At 46.8% G+C, this 25,750-nt stretch overlaps 1 pseudogene; it reads left to right on the top strand.

Moving 5' to 3' along the window:
- The window catches only part of LOC136120452 (zinc finger protein 77-like), a 45,484-nt pseudogene extending 20,451 nt beyond the window's left edge, over positions 1 to 25,033 (top strand).
- Positions 25,034 to 25,750: the final 717 nt, after the last annotated feature.

Below are 25,750 nucleotides of genomic sequence, written 5' to 3'. Positions count from 1 at the left end.
GGGAGGGGTTTCCGCTCGGAGACCCGTCCCGGGAAGGAGGCCACGTAGGTACCGTCTGAGGCATACAACACGTGACCTCAGCCGGCCTTTTGCTCGGGTTCCCAGGGAGTCCGTGATGCTGTCCAATTAGGAACGGCGGGGGCGGGGCCTGGAGGACTAACCTCTCATCTGTAGTAGGGGCTGGAGAACTGCCCAATCAAGTGTCAGGGAAGAATTTGGAAACCCGCCAATCAGGGCGTGGAGTCCCGAACTCCGTCCAATCAGGGCGCGGAGCCCAGGGCACCGTCCAATTAGGGTCGGGGGCGGGCGCAATTTCGGCCCGTGTTGTCGTGGCTCTTGTACTTAAGCAGCGCTGGTGCGCACACTGAGCTCGTGAGCACGCCAAGCTCTTACGCGCCTGGCCCACGCTATCCCAGGTGTACGTTCCCCATCGCTCTCACCTGCCCAAGTCTCGGGGCCGCTGGCGTGACGCCGGGGAGAGCTCAGAGCGAGGAGGAGATGGTGAGTGCCCGAGCTGGGGCCGGAGACCAGGAGGGGCTGGTTGGAACAGGCAAAGGACCCGCTGGAAGCTGACGGGGTCCCGCGTCTCCCTCCCCGCTCCCCCTGCTAGTCTCCACCCCAATAAGCCCTCCGCCCCGGGGTGGGGTCTTGGCGTCCTGTCGCGTCCCCACGCGGGGGTCCCGCCCCGAGTCCTTTGCTGGGTGGGGTCGGAGGGAGGACAGGACTTGGGGAGGGCGGTTGGGGTGACTGCAGGGGACCCGCCCTGGACCTGACGGTTCTGCTTTCACTCTGGCCTCAGTTTTCAGTAAAGGTAAAATAACGGATCCTTTCCCCCTCTCCTTCCACTTAGAGTAGTAAGTTCCTCAGGTCTGTTCTTGGTCTCCTGGCGCGGAGCGTGTTGTTTGGACTCGTGTTGTTCTGGGAAGGGTCTCAGGAATGTCCTGTCTTCCACTGCAGTTGTGGGGAAAATGCAGAAAGTTCTGTGGAATTAATTGAAGAAACCTCAGCTAAAGTTGGAGTGGAAATGGGTCTATAGGGAGAGCTCTCTGCGTCCCCCTCCCTCTCCCCAAGCTTCATCAATTACTCCAAACAGGTAGAGACCACCCTCTACGTCTCCAACGGGATGGCGCATCTTACTACCCAGCAGAAAGGAGAAAACCTCTCTGGGCCAGGACAGCCCAGCCACTGAGAAGCCTCCATATTATGGACGCCCAGCTCCTCCAATGGACTCCTCGGTTATTACAGCCCCTCCAAACTACTCCTTTTCCCTATAATAGTAAGCGCCCCTTCATTATTCTCCGGGTTTGCCGGTGGGCCGTCATAGATTGCAATTACTCCGTCTATTGCTGAACTCACTTTTGCTGGTAAGATAAGTGGCTATTACGCTGATAAGCTTGCCAGTACCTGAAATAAGGTCGACAAAGAGGTGGATTCATGTCTTTATAAAAATAATAGTGACTCTTCCATACAAGGTACAGAGTTCCTGACGCTGTGGTCCTGTTCCATTTCCTGTTAACACGTGGCATTCAGGTTAATGAAAATTCTGTAAAATGTGACCTGTAAAAGCAACTAGTGTTCAATTCTGATTAATTTACAAACACTGTGTTACCATGAGGGTATTAGCTGATAACTGTTACCTGGGTTCTTGGAGCCCTTAATCAGTAGAAATTGATCAGGCCAGGTGAAGAGTTCAGGCAAGGCTTTATTGAGGTTCCTGCTACAGCACGAGGGAGCGAGAACAAGTAACTGGTGCCTTTGCTGGATCCAGGAGGAGGGGCGGGCTGGTTCCTTAAACAGGGTGGGGGTGGGGGTAGGTGGGTGGGTCGGGCCGGAGGGGTGGCTTAGATGGTCTGGCCACCCCCGTGGCGGTGCAGCGTGCGGGGATCATGCACAGGACTCTGCTTTTGCTCCGGTACCTCGGAAGTGGCAGTTGGGTTTTGGCGTTTTTGTATCTTGTTCTTAATTTGCCCCCACTGCGCATGCGTGCAGTTATTTTCAGTCCCTTAGAGTTTCTTTGCATCTGTTGCTGGAGGAAATGGTTGTCCAGGTGCAAGCACTGCAGCAAAGGGTCCCAGCTCCCAGCCTGCCTCAATATCTGTCTTCTGAAAGGAATAAGCAGGATCCAGTTATTAAAACCATAAAAGTGCCCTAGAATTTCCCTCTACGTTATCCGTGAACACAGGTGGAAGCAGGGATCCTGCAGGCTCCCATTCACACTCTGGGAGGAGGGTCTTTGTCTCCTGTAAATGACCCACGGAGCTTGAAGCAGGGGCATCACCTGGGGTGGGGGACAAGCTGAGCGCAAAGCTGAGCCTGCGAGGGAGGTGAAGGGAGGTGCCCTGGGGTCTTGCTGCCCCCCTCACCCCATGCAGGTGGCCTCCAGACCATGGAACTACCACAGGAGGAGCTGTTGATGCCATGATCATGAGGGGAGGGGACCCACTTCCAGTAGTGCTGGGGGTAGTGTGTCCTGAGGTGTGCTGTGCTTCCCGTGGGGCTGCTCTTAAATCGTGTGACTTTTGCATTAAGTTAATGATGCGAAAATAATCTTGGCTCTCTGTGCACCGATGCGGAACAGAAATATGGAGACAGTTTTGAGGAAAAGAAAGAATAGCTGGATTCTTTGCCAGGCAAAGGGGGGAACACAGTAGGCTAGCGCCTCAAGAACTGTGCCCCCTCGAAAGGGTAGAGAGAAGTTTTTTATACTCAGGACTCTCAGTCTGGGGTGGGTGATAAGGATCAAAGTTGTGAAGGTCTTGCACTTTTTTCTTGCATTATTTCAAAGTGGTCACAGCTGGCGTTAGGCAGCCTGGCAACCGGGTCTGGTATCCCTGAAGTTATAGGCCTGTGAAATAAAGAGCGCTACAAGGGAGTGTAGGGGGAGAAGAGTGCCAGGTGCAGAGTGTTAATTCATGTGGATTCCTAGAGTAATCAGCTTTGTGAAGGACAAGTCTAGCTACAGGTGTTTGTTAGTAGTAACAGCTACAGAATAACCAAGGTTGCTTATGTCTTTCAGGCCCGTTTGGCTGGTCTGTGCCTAAGCCCGTTTGCTTGTTTCTGTTTTGCTGCAACATTAATAATAACAATATAAACACCTGTGGACTCACCCCCCAGGTGTACAGGTAGGCCCTGGTACCTGTTGGCATCTCCGCATCTCCTGTGCTTCTCCCACATCGTCTCTCCCTCCTGTTGCCAAGGTGACCTCTGTCCTGATTCTTTATTATTCATACCTTTACCATCTCTTATCACCAAGCAGTGTGCCGTCTGATTTTGCCCCTTCAGTTTCCAATAAGTGAACGTTAGTTCGTAAATCACCAGTAATGTCACACAGAGGTTTCTCTGGGGTTTCTCAGCCCCAGTCTGTTTCACACGTGCTGGTGTCTGAGGCTCAGCTCTCCCCTTGACTCATGTGTTCCAGTGCCTCTGCTGCCTGGGTTCTTCCACGTGTTTTTTTTTCTTTGGCTGCACCATGGCTTGTGGGATCTTAGTTCCCGGGCCCCCTGCAGTAGAAGCGCAGAGCCCTAACCTCTGGATCGCCAGGGAATTCCCCAAGTGCATTTTTTTATTAGCTAGCAATGCTGCGACAGTCATTCTTGTTTTTATCTCCAAGTGCGAGATGCGACTTGAGTTTCTGCACTTCAGAGAAAAAAGCGTGGCTTCGTAGCTTATGAATAAGTTTAAATTTACTCAGAAAATGCTGGTCGTGTCTGGAGTGTATTCTTGCCCGCCTGTTTATTTCTTCCTTGTGGTCCCCATCGCTGAGTGACCTCGATAAATGTTTGTCCACCTCGAGTGGGAGCCAGGATCTCTTCGTGGTTACGTAGGGTTCTTACCGGACAAGGGTGTGGTGCTTCATCTTGTGTGCGATGTGTGTATTTGTATGTTTATTGATTTCTTCAGTTTTCTTTAGATGCTCTGGGCATGAATCCTTTTTCGTTTGCAGGCACTGCCAATATTTTCTCCCCATGCGTGGTTTATCTTTTCATCCCCTTTATTCTGTGGTGAGTGAAGTCAAGGTTAACAGGTCAATCTCCTCCTTTGTAGCTTCTTTTTTATTTTCCTTATATAAGAAAAATCTGTATACAGAAGTCGTGGGACACTTGCCTTTAACTTCTGTAAGTACTTCCCTGGCGGTCCAGTGGTAAAGGCTCTGTGCTTCCACTGTAGGGGGTGCGGGTTCGATCCCTTGTCAGGAAACTAGGATCCCTCATGCCTCGGGCCGCGGCCAAAAAAAACCCCCCAAAATCTGCATTAAATGGATTATTATACATGACATTGACAGTGTTACCCACCTCCCTACCCCATCGCCCGTAGACAGCCGTTTGTCCTGCGCTGGAGGAGATTCCTGCCCTGTGTCCATTCTTTCCCCAGGTCTGTGAGTCCCTCCTTCTGCTAATGCTGTGTGGCCCCAACTACTGTCTGGGCTTAAATGCTTTGATGTGTTTTAGGGAAAGTTCTTCCACCTTGTTCTGTAGGAAACTTGGCTGTTCTTAGACATTTGGCTCTCATTTCAGTTTTTAGAAGTAGTTTTTCATAAAGCAACAAACCCGCCCTGGTTTTGGATGTGATGGAATTTTGTTAACACTCTGCATCTCTTCCGGAGGGTTGCCATCATGATGGCATTGCGTCTCTTTTCTGAGAACACGTACTCTCTCTTTCTTTCTGCTCTGATGTCGTTCGGTAACACTTCATAATTTTCCCTTTATAATCGTTTCAGGGACTTCCCTGGCGGTCCAGTGGTTAAGACTCTGAGCTTCCATTGCAGGGGACCCGGGTTTGAACTCTGGTCGGAGAACTAAGATCCCGCCAAGTGGTGCGGCTAAAAAGAAAAAAAAAACCACATCATTTTATGTCCTTCATTAGAGATTGCCTTGGAAGTAACTACAGCTCTCTGCACTGTGTCTGTTTTACTTTCACACAGAACATTTCACTTCTGATACTTCTGGTCACCAGAGCTATAGGGGTTTCCCAGACCCAGCAATTCTGTGACACCAACCAGGTGTCCTACAACCCAACTCAGTTCTGACACCGTCCACCTGGAGACAGTGTCAGACGGCCTCCCCCACAGGTTAAGGGCTCAGTCCCTAAGGACCGTCCCCCCACTTTAGATGCTAATCGAAGGTAGTTGGTCCCTACGTTGCCCACAACTTCTGTCTGACTTGGCTACAGATCAGTTTCCCATAACCCCTTCTCAGGTTCAGTTAATTTGCTAGAGCGGCTCTCAGAACTCAGGGGGACTGCTTACGTTTACCAGTTTAGTGAAGGATATGATAAAAGATACACACGGACGTCCAGATGAAGAGATACACAGGGCGAGGTCTGGGAGGGTCCCGAGTGCAGGAGCTTCTGTGCCCCTGGACCTGGGGTGTGTCACCCTCCTGGTGTGGATGTGTTCACCTTGAAGCTCTCAGAACCCCCTGCTACTGGGATTTTATGGAGGCTTCTTCACCCAGGCGTGATCACTTATTCACTCTGTTTCCAGCCCCTCGCCCCTCTCTGGAGGTTGGGGGGTGGGGCTAAAAAGCCCAAGCTTCCAATCATGGCGCAGCCTTTCTGCTGACCAGTCCCATCCCGGAGCCCACCCAGTTGCCCCCACAGAACGGAAGATGCTCCTGGTGCATCTTTAATCCATTTTAAGGGTTTTAAGAGCTCTGTGCCGGGAACCGGGGTAGGGATCACTATATAAATTTGATATTATTTCGCAGACATACTTTAGGACTTACAATTTCTAACAAATTGAAAAGGTGCCATTAAAGTTAGTTTTTTTTTTTTTGCAGTACGCGGGCCTCTCACTGCCGCGGCCTCTCCCGTTGCGGAGCACAGGCTCCGGAGGTGCAGGCTCAGCGGCCATGGCTCACGGGCCCAGCCACTCCGCGGCATGTGGGATCTTCCCAGACCGCGGCACGAACCCATGTCCCCTGCATGGGCAGGCGGACTCGCAACCACCGCGCCACCAGGGAAGCCCTAAAGTTAGTTTTAATGGTCTAGGTTATCCTCTAAAAATGTCTTTTAGCTGCTGTTACTAGTGATTCACAATGCACCAAGATCTGTTTTTGTATTGCATTTCTGGAAACTTACCAGAAACCCTATATTCTGATTATAAGCTTATTCTCTGATTCAACTTCTTTGTGGATCTTCCATATGTAATACTTAGAGTTATTTCATGTTGGACTGTATTTGATTTACAATGTGATCGTTCCAGATGTACAGCAAAGTGATTCAGTTATACATATATCTATTCTTTTTCAATTTCTTTTCACATTTAGGTTATTATGGAATATATATTTTTAAATTTTATTTATATTTGGCTGCGTTGGGTCTTCGTTGCTCCACGGCATGTGGGATCTTCCCAGAGGAGGGCTCGAATCCGTGTCCCCTGCATTGGCAAGCAGATTATTAACCACTGCACCACCAGGGAAGCACTATTATGGAATATTGAGTAGAGTTCCCGGTGGTCTTGTTGGTTATCTATTTTATATATAGTGTGTGTATTTTTAAAAATTAATTTTTATTGGAGTATAGTTGCTTTACATTGTTTTATTAGAGTACTGTGTGTATGTTAATCCCAAGCTCCTAATTTATCCCACCTCCCAGGTTTACCCTTTGGTAACCATAAGTTCGTTTTCAAAATCTGTGAGTTTGTTTCTGTTTTGTAAATAAGTTCATTTGTATCACTTTTTTCAAATAAGATCTAACATGAGTGTTATCATATATTTGTCTTTCTCTGTGTGACTTACCTCACTTAGTATGACAGTCTCTAGGTCCATCCATGTTGCTGCAAATGGCATTATTTCATTCTTGTTAATGGCTGAAAAATTCCATTGTGTATAGGTACCACATCTTTATCCATTCATCTGTTGATGGACATTTGGGTTGCTTGCATGTCTTGGTTATTGTAAACAGCACTGCAGTGAACACTGTGGTGATGTATTCTTTCAAAGCATGGTTTTCTCCAGATATATGCCCAAGAGTAGGATTGCTGGATCATATGCTAGCTCTATTTTAAGTTTTTTAAGGTCCCTCCATGCTGTTCTCCATAGTGGCTGTACAGATTTACATTAATACCAACAGGGTAGGAGGGTTCCGTTTTTTCCACACCCTCTCCAGCATTTATTATTTGTAGCCTTTTTTTTTTTTTTTTTTTTTGGCAGTACACGGGCCTCTCACTGTTGTGGCCTCTCCCGTTGCGGAGCACAGGCTCCGGACGCGCAGTCTCAGCAGCCATGGCTCACGGGCCTAGCAGCTCTGCGGCATGTGGGATCTTCCCGGACCGGGGCACGAACCCGTGTCCCCTGCATCGGCAGGCGGACTCTCAACCACTGCGCCACTAGGGAAGCCCTATTTGTAGACTTTTTGATGATGGCTATTCTGACTGGTGTGAGGTGGTATCTCGTAGTTTTGATTTGTATTTCTCTAATAATTAGCGATGTTGAGCATCTTTTCATGTGCCTCTTGGCTATCTGTATGTCTTCTTTGGAGAAATGTCTATTTAGGTCTGCCAGTTGTTTAAAGATTTTTTTTTTGATGTGAACCATTTGTAAAGTCTTTATTGAATTTGTTATAATATTGCTTCTGTTTTATGCCTTGGATTTTTTGGCCACGAGGCATGTGGGATCTTAGCTTCCCGACCAGGGATCGAACCCACCCCATACATTTGAAGGTGAGGTCTTAACCAGTGGACTGCCAGGGAAGTCACTTTCTGCCTATTTTTTGATTGGGTGTTTGTTTTTTTGATATTGAGGTGCATGAGCTGTTTGTAAATATTGGCAATTAATCCCTTGTTGGTTGCATCATTTCTAAATATATTCTCCCATTCTGTGGGTTGTCTTTTTGTTTATGGTTTCCTTTGCTGTGCAAAAGCTTTTGAGTTTAATGAGGTCCCGTATGTTTATTTTTGTTTTTATTTTCATTTCTGTAGGAGATGGATCAAAAAAGATATTGCTGTGATTTATGTCGAAGAGTGTTCTGCCTATGCTCTCCTCTAAGAATTTTATAGTGTCCGGACTTACACTTAGATCTTTAATCCATTTAGAGTTTATTTTTGTGTATGTTGTTAGAGATGGTTCTAATTTCATTCTTTTACATGCAGCTGTCCAGTTTTCCCAGCACCACTTACCGAAGAGACTGTTTCCTCCATTGTATATTCTTGCCTCCTTTGTTGTACATTAATTGACCATAGGTGCGTGGGTTTATCTGTGGGCTTTCTATCCCATTCCATTGATCTATATTTCTGTTTTTGTGTCTGTAACACACTGTCTTGATTACAGTAGCTCCGTAGTATAGTCTGAAGTTAGGGAGCCTGATTCCTCCAGCTCCGTTCTTTGTTGACCCAAAGATTGCTTTGGCTATTTGGGGTCATTTGTCTTTCCATACAAATTAAAAAAATTTTTGTTCTAGTTCTGTGAAAAATGCCATTGGTAATTTGATAGGGCTTGCATTGAATCTGAAGATAGCCTTGGGCAGTATAGTTGTTTTGACAATATTGATTCTGTCAATCCAAGAAAATGGTATATCTTTCCATCTGTTTGTGTCATGTTCAGTTTCTTTCATCAGCATATCATAGTTTTCAGAATACAGGTCTTTGCCTCCTCAGGTAGGTTTATTCCTAGGTATTTTATTTTTTTTGATGGGATGGTGAATGGAGTTGTTTCCTTAATTTCTCTTTCTAATCTTTTGTTGTTAGTGTATAGGAATGCAACAGGTTTCTGTGTATTAATTTTGTATCCTGAAACTTTACGGAATTCCTTGATGAGCTCTAGTAGTTTTCTGCAGCATCTTTATGGCTTTCTATGTATAGTATCATGTCATCTGCAAAGAGTGACAGTTTTACTTCTTCTTTTCCTTTTATTTCTTTTTCTTCTCTGATTGCCATGGCCAGAACTTCCAAAACTATGCTGAGTAAAAGTGGCGAGAGTGGACATCCTTGTCTTGTTCCTGATCTTAGAGGAAATGCTTTCAGCTTTTCATCATTGAGTGTGATGTTAGTTGTGGATTTGTCATATATGGACTTCATTATGTTGAGGTATGTTCCCTCTATGCCCACTCTCTGGAGAGTTTTTATCATAAATCGGTTTTGAATTTTGTCAAAAACCTTTTCTGTGTCTATTGAGATGATCAGATGGTTAAAGTGGTGTATCACAGTGATCCATCTGCAGATATTGAAGAATCCTTATATCCCCGGGGTAAATCCCACTTGATCATGGTGTATGATCCTTTTAATGTATTGTTGGATTTGGTTTGCTAGTATTTTTTTTTTTTTTGGCCATGCTGTGTGGCTTATGGGGTTTTAGTTCCCTGACCAGAGATCGAACCCAGACCCTCAGCAGTGAGAGCATGGAGTCCTAACCCCTGGACTGCCAGGGAATTCCCACGGTTTGCTAGTATTTTGTTGAGGATTTTGGCGTGTGTGTTCACCAGTGATACTGGACTACAATTTTCTTTTTGTTGTATCTTTGTCTGGTTTTGGTATCAGAGTTATGGTGGCCTCATAAAATGAGTTTGGGGGCTTCCCTGGTGGCGCAGTGGTTGAGAGTCCACCTGCCGATGCAGGGGACACGGGTTCGTGCCCCAGTCCGGGAAGATCCCACGTGCCGCAGAGCGGCTGGGCCCGTGAGCCATGGCCGCTAAGCCTGCGTGTGCGGAGCCTGTGCTCTGCAATGGGAAAGGTCACAACAGTGAGAGGCCCGCGTACCAAAAAAAAAAAAAAAAAAAAAAAAAAAAAAAAAAAAAAAATGAGTTTGGGAGTGTTCCTTCCTTTGCAGTGTTTTGGAATAGTTTCAGAAGCATAGGCATTAACTCTTCCCTAAATGTTTGATAGAATTCACCTGGGAAACAGTCTTGTCCTGGACTTCCGTTTGGTGGGAGTTTTTAAATCACAGTTTCAATTTCAGTACTTGTGATTTTTCTCTTCATATTTTCTATTTCTTCCTAGTTCAGTCTTGGGAGATTGTACTTTTCTAAGAATTTGTCCATTTCTTCTGGGTTGTCCATTTTATTGGCATATAGTTGCGTGTAGTAGTCTCTTATGATCCTTTGTATTTTTGTGGTGTCTGTTTTAACTTTTCCATTTTCATTTCTAAGTTTTTTGATTTGAGCCCTCCATTTTTTCCTGATGAGTCTGGCTAAAGGTTTATGAGTTTTGTTGTTTATCTTTTGAAAGAACTGGCTTTTAGTCTCATTGATCTTTTCTATTACTTTGTCTCTAATTTCATTCATTTCTGCTCTGATCTTGATGATTTCTTTCCTTCTACTAAGTTTGGGTTTTGTTTGTTTTTCTTTCTCTAGTTGCTTTAGGTGTAAGGTTAGGTTGTTTATTTGATATTTTTCTTGTTTCCTGAGGTACAACTGTATTGCTATAAACTTTTCTTAGAACTGTTTTTGCTGTGTCCTGGAGGTTTTGAATCGTTTTCGTTTTCATTTTTCTCTAGGTATTTTCTATTTCTGCTTTGACTTCTTGCGTGATCCATTGGTTGTGTAGTAGCATATTGTTTAGCCTGTATGTGTTTGTGTCTTTTACAGTTTTTTCTTGTTGAATTATAATCTCATAGCATTGTGATCAGAAAAGATGCTTGATATGATTTCAGTTTCATAAATTTACCGAGGCTTGCTTTGTGGCTCAGCATGTGTTCTATTTTGGAGAATGTTCCATGTGCACTTGAGAGGAATGTGTATTCTGCTACTTCTATAAATATCAATTAAGTCCATCAGATCTAGGGACTTCCATGGTGGCGTAGTGGTTAAGAATCCACCTGCCAATGCAGGGGACATGGGTTTGATCCCTGGTCTGGGAAGATCCCACATGCTGCAGAGAAACAAAGCCCATGCGCCACAACTACTGAGCCTGTGCTCTAGAGCCTGTGAGCCACAACTACTGAGCCTGCGTGCCACAACTACTGAAGCCACCACACCTAGAGCCTGTGCTCCACAAGAGAAGCCAGTGCAGTGAGACGCCTGTGCACCACAATCAAGAGTAACCCCTGCTTGCTGCAACTAAAGAAAGTCCACATGCAGCAATGAAGAACCATCACAGCCAAAGATAAATAAACAAATAAGCATTAAAAAGACTCAATGTATAAATAAATAAATAAAAAATAAATAAGTCCATCTGGTCTAACATGTCATTTAAGCCCTATGTTTCCTTATTGGTTTTCTGTCTGGATGATCTGTCCATTGATGAAAGTGGGGTATTAAGTTTCCCCAGTATTATTGAGTTACTGTTAATTTCTCCTTTGATGGCTGTTAGCTTTTGTCTTATATATTAAGGTGCTCTTCTGCTGTATGCATATATATTTACAATTGTTATATCTTCTTCTTGGATTGATCCCTTGATCATTACGTAGTGTCTGTCTCTTGTAACAGCTTTTATTTTCATGTCTGTTCCGTCCGATGAGTATTGCTACTGAGCTTTCATTTGATTTCCATTTGTGTGGAATACCTTTTTACATCCCTTCACTTTCAGTGTGTCCCTAGATATGAAGTGGGTCTTTTTTAGACAGCATATGTATGGGTCTTGTTTCTGTATCCATTCAGCCAGTCTGTGTCTTTTGGTTAGAGTATTTAATCCATTTATGTTTAAGGTAATTATTGATTTGTATGTTCTTATTGCCATTTTGTTAATTGTTTTGGATTTGTTTTTGTAGGATTTTTTTTCTCGTGATTTGATGACTAACTTTAGTGTTGTGTTTGGATTCTTTATTCTTTTGTGTGTGTGTGTATCTATTGTAGATTTTCGGTTTGAGGTTATCATGGAGTTTTGATATAGCAGTCTATATACATACAAGATTGTTTTCAGTTGCTGGTCTTTTTACTTTCAAATGCATTTCCAGTATCCTGTATTTGTACTTTCCTCTTCTCACGATTGCTGGTTTTGATATTATGTTTGTATGTGGATGATTTCCTACCTCTGCTGTATGTTTGCCTTTAGTAGTGAGCTTTCCCATTTCTTGTTCGTAGTTTTGGCCTTTTCTTTTCCACCTAGAGAAGTTCCTTTAGCATTTGTTGTAAAGCTAGTTTGGTGGTGCTGAATTCTCTTAGCTTTTGCTTCTTTGCAAAGGTTTCTATTTCTCCGTTGAATCTGAATGAGAGCCTTGCTGAGTAGGGTATTCTTGGTTGTAGGTTTTTCCCTTTCATAACTTTAAATATATTGTGCCACTTTCTTTGGGCCTGTAGCGTTTCTGCTGGAAAATCACCCTATCACCTTATGGGGATTCCCTTTTATGTTATTTGTTGCTTTTAGTATTTTCTTTCTGTCTTTAATTTTTGTAAGTTAATAAAATCTTTATGTATTTGGCTGTGCTGGGTCTTATTTGTGGCATGCAGGATCTTCAATCTTTGTTGTGGCATGTGGAATCTTGAGTTGCAGCATGCAGCATCTTTTATTGTGGCATGCAAACTCTTAGTTGTGGCATGCAAACCCTTAGTGCAGCATGTGAACTCTCAGTTGTGGCATGTGGGATCTAGTTCCCCCATGAGGGATCGAACCTGGGCCCCCCCCTGCATTGGGAGCGTGCAGTCTTCTCCACTGGAGCACCAGGAAAGTCCCAGTTTTTGTAAATTTGATTAATATGTGCCTTGGCTTGTTCCTCCTTGGGTTTATCTTGCCTGGACTCCCTGTGCTTCCTTTCTTGTGATAAGGAAGTTTCCAGCTATTATTTCTTTGAATATTTCCTCGGGTCCTTTCTTTTGCTTCTGGGACCCCTATAATGTGAATGAATTTTGGTGTGTTTAATGTTGTTTTAGAGGGCCTCTTAGACTGTCATTATTTCTTTTCATTCTTTTTTCTTTATTCCGTTCCAGGGTAGTGATTTCCATTATTCTGTCTTCCAGCTCACTTATCTGTTTTTCTGCCTCATTGATTCTGCTATTGTTTCCTTCTAGTGTATTTTTCATTTCAGTTATTGTATGTTCATTTCTGTTTGTTGTTTAGATGCTCTAGGTCTTTGTTAAACATTTCCTTTATTTTCCTGGTCTGTGCCTCCATGCTTTTCCCGAGATCTTGGATCATCTTTACTGTCATTACTCTGGGGTAAATTGTTCATCTCCACTTTACTTAGTTGTTCTTCTGGGCTTTTATCTTGTTCCTTCGTCTGGGACATATTCCTCTGCTGTCTAATTTTGTCTAACTTTCTGTGATTGTGGTTTCCATTCCACAGGCTGCAGGATTGTAGTTCCGTTTTAAATTAATTAATTGTATTTTTGGCTGCATTGAGTCTTTGTTGCTGCGCGTGGGCTTTCTCTAGTTGTGAGCAGGGGCTACTCTCCGTTGTGCGCGGGCTTCTCATTGCGGTGGCTCCTCTTGTTGCGGAGCATGGGCTCTAGGTGCGTGAGCTTCAGTAGTTGTGGCACTCGGTCTCAGGTGCGCAGGTTCTAGAGCGCAGGCTCAGTAGTTGTGGCGCACGGGCTTAGTTGCTCCGCGGCATGTGGGATCTTCCTGGATCAGGGCTCGAACCTGTGTCCCCTGCATTGGCAGGCAGATTCTCAACCACTGCGCCACCAGGGAAGCCCGGGATTGTAGTTCTTGATTCAGGTGTCTGCCCCGTGGTGGGTGAGGCTGGCGAAGGGCTTGTGCTGGCTTCCTGGTAGGAGGGACTTGTTCCTGCCCACTGGTGGGTATAGCTGGGTCTGGTCCCTCTGGTGGGCAGGGCCGTGTCAGGGGTTGTTTTTAGTGAGAAGCTGTAGGCTTAGGAAGAATTCAGGCAGCCTGTCTTCCGATGGGCAGGGCTGTGTTCCCGCCCTGTTGGTTATTTGGCCTGAGGCATCCCAGCACTGGAGCCTACAGGTTGTTGGGTGGGGCCGGGTCTTAGTGAGAAAAGCTTGGCCTCCAGGCGGTCTCACGCCAATGAGCACTTCCCAGAACTTACACTGCCAGTGTCTCTGTCCCCACAGTGAGCCACAGCCACCCCCTGCTTCCACGGGAGATTCTCCAACATCAGCAGGTAGGTCTGGCCCAGGCCCTTATGAGGTCACTGCTTTTCCTCCCGGGTCCTGGTGTGTTTGAGACCTTGTGTGCCTCCTCCAAGAGTAGAGCTTCTGTTTCCCCCAGTCGTGTGGAATTTGGTGATCAAACCCCAGTGGCCTTCAAAGCCAGCTGGTTTGGGCACTCACCCTCCCAATGCCAGACTCCCAGGCTGGGGAGACGGATGTGGGGCTCAGAACTTTAACTCCTGTGTGTGAACCTTTCCAGTGTAAATATTTTCTAGTTTGTGGGTTGCCCAGCTGGTGGGTATGGAATTTGATTTCATCGTGATTGCGCCCCTCCTGCTGTCTCTTTGCGGCTTCTTTGTCTTTAGATGTAGGGTAACTTTTTTGGTAGCTTCCGGTGGTTTTTGGTCAGTGGTTGTTGAGCAGTTAGTTGTGATTTTGGTATTTTCATGAGGGGGACGAGCTCACGTCCTTCCACTCTGCCATCTTGTCTCCAAGCCCCCACTTCATAGGATTTAATTGTCAAATATAGTGTCTGTAGAAAATGCATAAGCCATTGCGGGACCCACGTAAACTTACTGAGGTGGACATCGATGGAGGGACGGCCAGGCCAAGACCTGGATGAATCCCTCACACCAGCCCCCGCTCAACATGACTCCCAGACAGGCCTCCTCTGGCGGGTGAGTGACAAGTGTGTGTCTCCCTGGGTCACTGTGTTTTAATTCTGTGTGCTTTCTTTGGAGTGCAAATGGCATTCTGTCAGTTTTCCGTTACTCAGCGCTGTTAGCTGCCCATGGGATGGCAGTCTGGTCCCTTTCGCTAGTCTGTAGGGCCCTGTGGTGGGGCTGCACCCTGTTCATTTCTTGATTCTACTGCTAGTAGCCACTCGGGTGGCCTCGAGGGTTTTCTGCTATGACACGTGCTTCTGAAAGCTTTGGAAATCGTATACACTTGGATGTCTCGGCCTCATCTTCTCCAAATTGCCCATACTAGACCCCTGTTTCTCAGCCCCCAAACATCTTCTGTTCTCTGGTTGCCCTTTAGGAGGGGGATCAACCCTGCCCCCACCCAAGATGGGCTTGGTTGTCAGGGTGATGCCACTCGCACCAAGAGGATCAGAAAATAGTTGGTAATCTGGGGAGATGGACGCAGGTGTGCGCTCTTGCAGGTGGCCAGAGGAAGAGCTGGTGGGGCCTCCGTCGTGGCTGGGCGTTGATGAGGTTTGATCTTCCCACCCACAGGACACATGGCACTCGTGGGCCTCCTTATCCATTCGCATAGACCGGGCCAGGCAGGGAAGAGGATGGGGCTCTGGAAGTTCTTCCTAGTCAGACCACAGATCGCATCACGAGTGGATCCAGCCTCTTTATTGTAATTCACCTCTGATATCTTTGATGACTGACACACCTCATCTCAGCTAATCGAATGTGAACTCGTCTGAGTGTGAAGCTTAGAAGCCTAGTGACCAAGCAGTGTCAAGTGGTTAAGACAAGCAGACGTCGAAGAGTGTTGGAATCCGCTTAATCCGAGGGCATTGGAGAGGGGTGGGAGACACCCTGGGGGCTTCCGGGCTCTGTCCAGCTATGTCTGCCGTGCTTTTGTGCAGCCTCGCCAGGGCTGTCTACCCACATGCAATGAAAGGCCCCTTCAGGGAAGCTGCCCCTGCCCTGGCCGGTCAACGAATAGTCCTCAGCCAAGCGGTCAGCAGCTCCATGGAAAGCATCTAGACACAAGGCATGTGCTGCATCGGCACGTGGGAGGCGCCAGGGGCACATGCGCAACCCAAGGCATCAGGGCAGCTGGGTGCCAGCAGCCCCGTCTCAGGGCCCGGGAGGGTCTCGTCTGCAGCAGGGCCCAGCGAGTGGTCATCGTGGTGCGCCACTGCTCTGTTTTGCTAGGAGGGCTACCAGATGCCCGTGGGCAGTTATGGGCGCATGGTAAATTGGGCCTGCCGGCCTACAGACCCCTGAACGTGTGAGGTGGTGGTGTGTTGGTTCCAGTGGATGAACCTACACTGACGTGTCATCACCCACAGTCCACAGCTGACTTTGCATGTATGTTCTGTGGGCTTAGAAGAAGATGCGTCCACCTTTATAGTATCCTACGAAACACGTTCACTGCCCTAAAAAATGCCCTGTGCGCCTCCTAGTCGCCCCTCCCCCAACCCCAATCCCCAGCAACCACTGATCCTTTTACTACCATCTCCATAGTCTTGCCTTTTCAAATAGATTTAGAAAAATCTTTTGATATGCTGTGATTTTTGTTTAGACCGTTGAAGTGATTTTTAAAAATTATTTTATTTTTATTATTTTTGGCTGTGTTGGGTCTTAGTTGCCGCACGTGGGATCTTTCATTGCGGCGCGTGGGCTTCTCTCTAGTTGTGGCCCACAGGCTCTCTAGTTGTGGTTCACGGGCTCCAGAGTGCATGGGCTCTGTAGTTTGCAGCACGCTGGCTCTCTAGTTGAGGCGCACAGGCTCAGTAGTTGTGGCACGTGGGCTTAGTTGCCCTGTGGCATGTGAGATCCTAGTTCCCTCACCAGGGATCAAACCCACGTCCCCTGCATTGGAAGGTGGATTCTTAACCACTGGACCACAAAGGAAGTCCCCTGAAGTGATTTTTGAATGTTGAGCCAGCCTTGCATACCTGGGATAAATACCACTTGGTTATGGCGTATAATTCTTCTATATTATTGGATTCAGTTTGTTAATATTTTTAAATATTTATTTATTTTGACTGCACTGGTTTCCTTGAGGCATGCGGTCTACTTAGCTGCAGCATGCAAACTCTTCGTTGCGGCATATGGGATCTAGTTCCCCGAACAGGGATCAAACCTGGGCCCCCCATGGAGTCTTACCCACTGGACTACCAGAGAAATCCCCAGTTTGTTAATATTTTGTTTGGGATTTTTACATCACTCTTTATGAGAGAGACTGACCTATAGTTTCCTTGTAATGTCTGTGTGGTTTTGTTATTAGGGAAATGCTTACCTCATAGAATGAGTTAGTGCACATTCCCTCTGCTTCTGTCCTCTGAAACTAATTGTAGAGAATTAATTTCTTCCTCAAATGTTTGGTAGAATTCACCAGGGAACCCATCTGGATCTGGTGTTTTCTGTTTTGGAAGGTTAGTAATTATATTATTTTTTACTTTACTTTTTTATTGAAGTACAGTTGATTTACAATAGTGTGTTAGTTTCAGGTGTACAGCACAGCGATTCAGTTTTATACACACACATGCACACATACATATATTTTTCAGATTCTTTACTCTTACAGGTTGTTACAAAATATTGAGTATTCCCTGTGCTATATAATACGTCCTTGTTGATTATCTATTTTATATATAGTAGTGTGTATATGTTAATCCCAACTTCCTAATATATCCCTCTGTCCCTGCCCCTTTCCCCTTTGGTAACCATAAGTTTGTTTCCTATGTTTGTGAGTCTCTTTCTATTTTGGAAATAAGTTCATTTGTATGTTTTATTTTCTTTTATTTATTGTTTTAGATTCTACATATAAGCAATATATGATATTTCCCTTTCTCTGGTTTACTTCACTTAGTATGACTATCTCTAGGTCCATCTATGTTGCTGCAAATGGCATTATTTCAGTCTTTTTTATGGCTGAGTAATATTCCATTGCATGTGTACCACATGTTCTTTATCCACTCAGGTTGCTTCCATGTCTTGGCTATTGTAAATAGTGATGCTGTGAACATTGGGATGTATATATCTTTTTAAATTACAGTTTTGTCCAGATATATGCCCAGTAGTGGGATTGCTGGATCATATGGTAATTCTGTTTTTAGTTTTGTAAGGACCCTCCATACTGTTTTCCATAGTGGCTGCACCAATTTACATCGCCACCAACAGTGTAGCAAGGTTCCTGGAAGGTTACTGATTGTTCATTCAGTTTCTTTCATAGATATAGGACTATTCAGATTATCTATTTCTTCTTGTGTGAGTTCTTGCAGGCTGTGTCTTTTAAGAAATAGGGCCATTCCAACAAGGTTATTAAATTTGTGGGTATAGTTATTCCTAGTATTCCATTATTACCCTTTCAACATCCATAAGACGTGCAATGATATCCCCTAGTTCTTTGCTGATAATAATTTCTGTCTTCTCTATTTTTTTCCTAGTTAGCGAATGATTTTATTGATCTTTTCAGAGAGCCAGTTTTTGGTTTAGTTGATGTTCTCTACCAATTTCCTGTTTTAAATTTTATTGATTTCTGCTCCAAATTTTAGTATTTTTTTCTTCTGATTACTTTAGATTTAATTTGCCCTTTTTCTAGTTTCTTAAGGTAGAGGTTTAGATTATTGATTTTTTATCTTCTTTTTTAATATATCCTTTCAGTGCTTTCTCTAAGCATTGCTTTCACTGCATCCCTCACGTTTAAAAAAATTTTATTTTTGTCTGCATTGAGTCTTTGTTGCTTCGTGCGGGCTTTTCTCTAGTTGTGGCGAGCAGGGACTACTCTTCGTTGCAGTGCACGGGCTTCTCATTGTGGTGGCTTCTCTTGCTGCAGAGCATGGGCTCTAGGCACGCGGGCTTCAGTAGTTGTGGCTCACAGGCTCATTAGTTGTGGCACATGGGCTTAGTTGCTCCGTGGCTCGTAGGATCTTCCTGTACCAGGGCTTGAACCCGTGTCCCCTGCATTGCTGGGTGGTTCTTAACCACTGTACCACCAGGGAAGCCCTGCATCCGTCAAATTTTGATAAGTGTTATTTTCATTTTCATTAAGTTCAAAATATTTTTTATTTTTCTGGGGATTTCTTCTTTGATCCGTTTGTTATTTGGAAGTTTGTAGTCTACAAGTACTTGGGGGACTTTCCAGCTACCTTTATGTTATTTCCAGTTTAATTCCACTGTGGCCTAAGAGCATTCACTGTGATTTCTATTCTTTTAAATTCATCAAGGTTTGTTTTATGGCCCAAGATACGGTGTTTGTTGGTGATGGTCCCATGTGCACTTGAGAGGAATCTGTGTGCTGCTGTCTTTGGATGACGTCGTCCGTAGGTGTGAATTATATCCAGTTGTGGATGGTGCTGTTGAGTTCATTTATCTTCTTACTCACTTTTTGCCTCCAGGATCTGTCATTTCTGATAGAGATACATTGAAGTCTCTGATAGTGGATTCTTCCATTTTTCGATGCCGTCGTATCAGTTTTTGTCTCTAGCATGTGGACTCTGTTGTTAGGTGCACACGCACTAAGGGTTGTTATGTCTTGGAGAATCGATGCCTTTATCATCATGTCATGCCTCTCTTTATCTCTGAGAATTTCCTTCCTCTGAAATCCGCTCTGTGTGAAATACAGCTACTCAAGTTTTCTGGGTTTTTTCCGGTTTTTGTTTGTTTGTTTTTGGGGGCTGCGTTGGGTCTTCGTTGCTGTGTGCAGGCTTTCTCTAGTTGCGGCGAGCGGGGGCTGCTCTTGCGGTGCACCGGCTTCTCATTGCGGTTGCTTCTTTTGTAGCAGAGCACGGGCTCTAGGCATGTAGGCTTCAGTAGCTGTGGCATGCGGACTCTAGAGCACAGGCTCAGTAGTTGTGGTGCATGGGCTTAGCTGCTCCACGGCATGTGGGATCTTCCAGTACCAGGGCACGAACCCATGGCCCCTGCACTGGCAGGAGGATTCTTAACCGCTGCGCCACCAGGGAAGTCCCTCCGGTTTTCTTTCGATTGGTGCTAGCATGGTATGTCTTTCTCCATCCATTTTCTGTTATTTGCATCTTTAAAGTGAGTTTCTTGTAGACAACCTATGGTTGGGTCTTGTTTCCTTGATCCACTCTGACAATCTCTGTGGTTAGCTCCACAGGGGTCTTATGTAAGGGGTGCACAAGGGGAAGCAGGGGAGACTGTTGATCACAAGGGCCGCTGGTGAAGTCATAGGAACTTATGTTTGTTCATGCCTCTGGGGGCTGCCGTCTAGGGCATGCACTCATGCAAGGGGCTAGTGTCAATTCCAGGACCCTGAAGGCTGCCTGGCCCAACAGAATGGATGCCAGAGCAGCGTTACCATGGAGCAGCTTAGCCAAACCCTCGACGATCCATCCTGTGATTCCTCGGCATCAGGAATAGCAGTCCTCTGAGTAGCAGATTATGTCCAAGGACATAGATACTGAGGCCACGGTAGCGCACATTTAACCAGGGCGACAATGATGAGGCCTGTGACGAAGACTCCATAGAGTTGGAAACCCTTTTCTCAGCCACTGCTCCTCCAGTGGATGGCAAGGCCCACGAGAACAAATCAGGGCCCTCAGGGAGTGTGGAGCTGAGATATCTTAGCTCTGTTCTGCGTGGCCTGTGTATCTGAAGGCGTTTCCTGGAGGCTGGCCTGTGCTGCCTTGAGTTGTCAGGGTTCCTACAGCAAGAGCTGCCCTGCAAGGAGCAGACTCACCTGGTTAGCCATCACTGTCTGTGCTAGTGGGTCCTGCTGCTGCTGCATCAGACTCTGAGCACGGTGGGGCGTCTGCACGTGGTCGTTTAGGGTGGTTGGTCATTGCCGGGTGGCTTTTTTTTCTTTATTTTTGGCTGCGTTGGGGCTTCGTTGCTGCGCGCGGGCTTTTTCTAGTTGCAGCGAGAGGGGCCTACTTTTCGTTGTGGTGTGCGGGCTTCTCATTGCAGTGGCTTCTCTTGTTGCGGAGCACGGGCTCTAGGCACGTGGGCTTCAGTAGTTGTGGCTCGCAGGCTCATCGGTTGTGGCACATGGGCTTAGTTGCTCCGTGGCTCATGGGATCTTCCTGTAGCAGGGCTTGAACCCGTGTCCCCTGCATGGCCAGGCAGATTCTTAACCACTGGGCAGGCGGTTCTTAACCAGTGTGCCACCAGGGAAGCCCTGCATCCCTCAAATTTTGATAACTGTTATTTTCGTTTCATTAAGTTCAAAATATTTTTTATTTCTCTGGAGATTTCTTCTTTGATCCGTTTGTTATTTGGAAGTTTGTTGTTTACAAGTACTTGGGGGACTTTCCAGCTACCTTTATGTTATTTCCAGTTTAATTCCACTGTGGCCTAAGAGCATTCATTGTGATTTCTATTCTTTTAAATTCATCAAGGTTTGTTTTATGGCCCAAGATACGGTGTTTGTTGGTGATGGTCCCATGTGCACTTGAGAGGAATCTGTGTGCTGCTGTCTTTGGATGACGTCGTCCGTAGGTGTGAATTATATCCAGTTGTGGATGGTGCTGTTGAGTTCATTTATCTTCTTACTCACTTTTTGCCTCCAGGATCTGTCATTTCTGATAGCGATACATTGAAGTCTCTGACAGTGGATTCTTCCATTTTTCGATGCCGTCGTATCAGTTTTTGTCTCTAGCATGTGGACTCTGTTGTTAGGTGCACACGCACTAAGGGTTGTTATGTCTTCTTGGAGAATCGATGCCTTTATCATCATGTCATGCCTCTCTTTGAGAATTTTCCTTCTTCTGAAATCTGCTCTGTGTAAAATACACCTACTCAAGTTTTGTGTTTTTTTTTTTTGGGGTCTTTTGTTTTTCGTTTTATTTTTTGGGCTGCGTTGGGTCATCGTTGCTGTGTGTGGGCTTTCTCTAGTTGTGGCGAGTGGGGGCTGCTCTTTGTTGTGGTGCATGGGCTTCTTATTATGGTGGCTTCTCTTGTTGCGGAGCACGGGCTCTAGGCACGTGGGCTTCAGTAGTTGTGGCTCGCAGGCTCATCGGTTGTGGCACATGGGCTTAGTTGCTCCGTGGCTCATGGGATCTTCCTGTAGCAGGGCTTGAACCCGTGTCCCCTGCATGGCCAGGCAGATTCTTAACCACTGGGCAGGCGGTTCTTAACCAGTGTGCCACCAGGGAAGCCCTGCATCCCTCAAATTTTGATAACTGTTATTTTCGTTTCATTAAGTTCAAAATACTTTTTATTTCTCTGGAGATTTCTTCTTTGATCCGTTTGTTATTTGGAAGTTTGTTGTTTACAAGTACTTGGGGAACTTTCCAGCTACCTTTATGTTATTTCCAGTTTAATTCCACTGTGGCCTAAGAGCATTCACTGTGATTTCTATTCTTTTAAATTCATCAAGGTTTGTTTTGTGGCCCAAGATACGGTGTATGTTGGTGACGGTCCCATGTGCATTTGAGAGGAATCTGTGTGCTGCTGTCTCTGGATGACGTCGTCCGTAGTTGTGAATTATATCGAGTTATGGATGGTGCTGTTGAGTTCATTTATCTTCTTACTCACTTTTTGCCTCCAGGATCTGTCATTTCTGATAGAGATATATTGAAGTCTCTGATAGTGGATTCTTCCATTTTTCGATGCCGTCGTATCGGTTTTTGTCTCTAGCATGTGGACTCTGTTGTTAGGTGCACACACACTAAGGGTTGTTATGTCTTGGAGAATCGATGCCTTTATCATCATGTCATGCCTCTCTTTATCTCTGAGAATTTTCCTCCTTCTGAAATCTGCTCTGTGTGAAATACAGCTACTCAAGTTTTGTGTTTCTTTTGTTTTTCGTTTTATTTTTTGCGCTGCGTTGGGTCATCGTTGCTGTGTGTGGGCTTTCTCTAGTTGTGGCGAGTGGGCGCTGCTCTTTGTTGTGGTGCATGGGCTTCTTATTATGGTGGCTTCTCTTGTAGCGGAGCACAGGCTCTAGGCATGTGGGCTTCAGTAGTTGTGGCTCACGGGCTTCAGTAGTTGTGTCATGCGGGTTCTAGAGCACAGGCTTAGTAGTTGTGGTGCATGGGCTTAGCTGTTCCACGGCATGTGGGATCGTCCAGTACCAGGGTGCGAACCCATGGCCCCTGCATTGGCAGGCGGATTCTTAACCACTGGACCACCAGGGAGGCCCCTGCATTGGCAGGCGGATTCTTAACCACTGGACCACCACGGAAGCCCCTGCCCTCTCATGTTCATCACCAAAGGGTGTTTGGTGTAATTTTGCTTCTTTCGAACTTTTAATCAGTGGGTATTCTCAGTAATACACTATTGATATTATATTGAAAATGTTTTCTATCTTAGCCCAGTCTGTTTCACACAAGCTGGTGTCGGAACCTGTGAGTCATCTGATTAACTTATCCATTTGCTCTTGGGGCCTCTGTTGTTTCCAGAGTGTGTGTGTGTGTTCAACAGTGCAACTGCAGTCTTGTTTTTTTTTTTTTTTTGCGGTACGCGGGCCTCTCACTGTTGTGGCCTCTCCCGTTGTGGAGCACAGGCTCCGGACGCGCAGGCTCAGCGGCCATAGCTAACGGGCCCAGTCGCTCTGCGGCATGTGGGATCCTCCCAGACCGGGGCACGAACCCGTGTCCCCCGCATCGGCAGGCCGACTCTCAACGACTGCGCCACCAGGGAAGCCCCGTTCACTCAATTTAAGTGTAAAACTCATTGTTTTTTGTATGTCGCTCACCTGTGCAACCATCACTCTATAATCTGAAAAAGGAAATAATAGCTTTTAACGTTTCAAATGTCACATGGGCTGACTAAAGCCTGATCTGACATAAATTTCCTTGTAGTGTAAAATGCACACCTGAGGTCTGTGGCCTCTCACACCTGTGGCTGTGCTAAGACCAGTCCTGCACGTAGTCTGGGGACTGGGGGTCCGAATTCCCACGGGGCAAAGGTCCCTGGCTGAGGGCTGCTGACCTCTAGCCCAAGACATGGGGAGGGGATGGAAGGCGGGCCCTCCCCGTGTCAAAGGTCACCTGTGGGACGGAACCTGACCCTTCGTTGCACGCGGTGACGTCAGAGTCTTTGTTCTTAAAGGGCACAGACCCAGATGACCTCGCATCAGGCCGACCCCTGACCCCGAAGGTCACCATAACAGGACCCCCTGCCCTGTCCCATTCTCGTCCTTCCAGTCCCCGCTCCGGACAAGGGGCGCTCCGCAAAGAAACTGAGTCAGGACATCCAGGTCCAGCAGGAGGACTACGAGGGGCCGCCGAGTGGCGGGCGGACGACGAGTCAGCCTTGCCGGGAGGGGTTTCCGCTCGGAGACCCGTCCCGGGAAGGAGGCCACGTAGGTACCGTCTGAGGCATACAACACGTGACCTCAGCCGGCCTTTTGCTCGGGTTCCCAGGGAGTCCGTGATGCTGTCCAATTAGGAACGGCGGGGGCGGGGCCTGGAGGACTAACCTCTCATCTGTAGTAGGGGCTGGAGAACTGCCCAATCAAGTGTCAGGGAAGAATTTGGAAACCCGCCAATCAGGGCGTGGAGTCCCGAACTCCGTCCAATCAGGGCGCGGAGCCCAGGGCACCGCCCAATTAGGGTCGGGGGCGGGCGCAATTTCGGCCCGTGTTGTCGTGGCTCTTGTACTTAAGCAGCGCTGGTGCGCACACTGAGCTCGTGAGCACGCCAAGCTCTTGCCCGCCTGGCCCACGCTATCCCAGGTGTACGTTCCCCATCGCTCTCACCTGCCCAAGTCTCGGGGCCGCTGGCGTGACGCCGGGGAGAGCTCAGAGCGAGGAGGAGATGGTGAGTGCCCGAGCTGGGGCCAGAGACCAGGAGGGGCTGGTTGGAACAGGCAAAGGACCCGCTGGAAGCTGACGGGGTCCCGCGTCTCCCTCCCTGCTCCCCCTGCTAGTCTCCACCCCAATAAGCCCTCCGCCCCGGGGTGGGGTCTTGGCGTCCTGTCGCGTCCCCACGCGGGGGTCCCTCCCCGAGTCCTTTGCTGGGTGGGGTCGGAGGGAGGACAGAACTTGGGGAGGGCGGTTGGGGTGACTGCAGGGGACCCGCCCTGGACCTGACGGTTCTGCTTTCACTCTGGCCTCAGTTTTCAGTAAAGGTAAAATAACGGATCCTTTCCCCCTCTCCTTCCATTTAGAGTAGTAAGTTCCTCAGGTCTGTTCTTGGTCTCCTGGCGCGGAGCGTGTTGTTTGGACTCGTGTTGTTCTGGGAAGGGTCTCAGGAATGTCCTGTCTTCCACTGCAGTTGTGGGGAAAATGCAGAAAGTTCTGTGGAATTAATTGAAAAAACCTCAGCTAAAGTTGGAGTGGAAATGGGCCTATAGGGAGAGCTCTCTGCGTCCCCCCACCCCCCGTCTCCCCAAGCTTCATCAATTACTCCAAACAGGTAGAGACCACCCTCTACGTCTCCAACGGGAAGGCGCATCTTACTACCCAGCAGAAAGGAGAAAACCTCTCTGGGCCAGGACAGCCCAGCCACTGAGAAGCCTCCATATTATGGACGCCCAGCTCCTCCAATGGACTCCTCGGTTATTACAGCCCCTCCAAACTACTCTTTTTCCCTATAATAGCGCCCCTTCATTATTCTCCGGGTTTGCCGGTGGGCCGTCATAGATTGCAATTACTCCGTCTATTGCTGAACTCACTTTTGCTGGTAAGATAAGTGGCTATTACGCTGATAAGCTTGCCAGTACCTGAAATAAGGTCGACAAAGAGGTGGATTCATGTCTTTATAAAAATAATAGTGACTCTTCCATACAAGGTACAGAGTTCCTGACGCTGTGGTCCTGTTCCATTTCCTGTTAACACGTGGCATTCAGATTAATGAAAATTCTGTAAAATGTGACCTGTAAAAGCAACTAGTGTTCAATTCTGATTAATTTACAAACACTGTGTTACCATGAGGGTATTAGCTGATAACTGTTACCTGGGTTCTTGGAGCCCTTAATCAGTAGAAATTGATCAGGCCAGGTGAAGAGTTCAGGCAAGGCTTTATTGAGGTTCCTGCTACAGCACGAGGGAGCGAGAACAAGTAACTGGTGCCTTTGCTGGATCCAGGAGGAGGGGCGGGCTGGTTCCTTAAACAGGGTGGGGGTGGGGGTAGGTGGGTGGGTCGGGCCGGAGGGGTGGCTTAGATGGTCTGGCCACCCCCGTGGTGGTGCAGCGTGCGGGGATCATGCACAGGACTCTGCTTTTGCTC

The sequence above is a fragment of the Phocoena phocoena genome, chromosome 3, assembly GCF_963924675.1.
Source record: "Phocoena phocoena chromosome 3, mPhoPho1.1, whole genome shotgun sequence".
Taxonomy (NCBI): Eukaryota; Metazoa; Chordata; class Mammalia; order Artiodactyla; family Phocoenidae; genus Phocoena; species Phocoena phocoena.
Note: the sequence above shows the minus strand (reverse complement) of the source record. Positions and strands in the feature narration are given on the sequence as shown.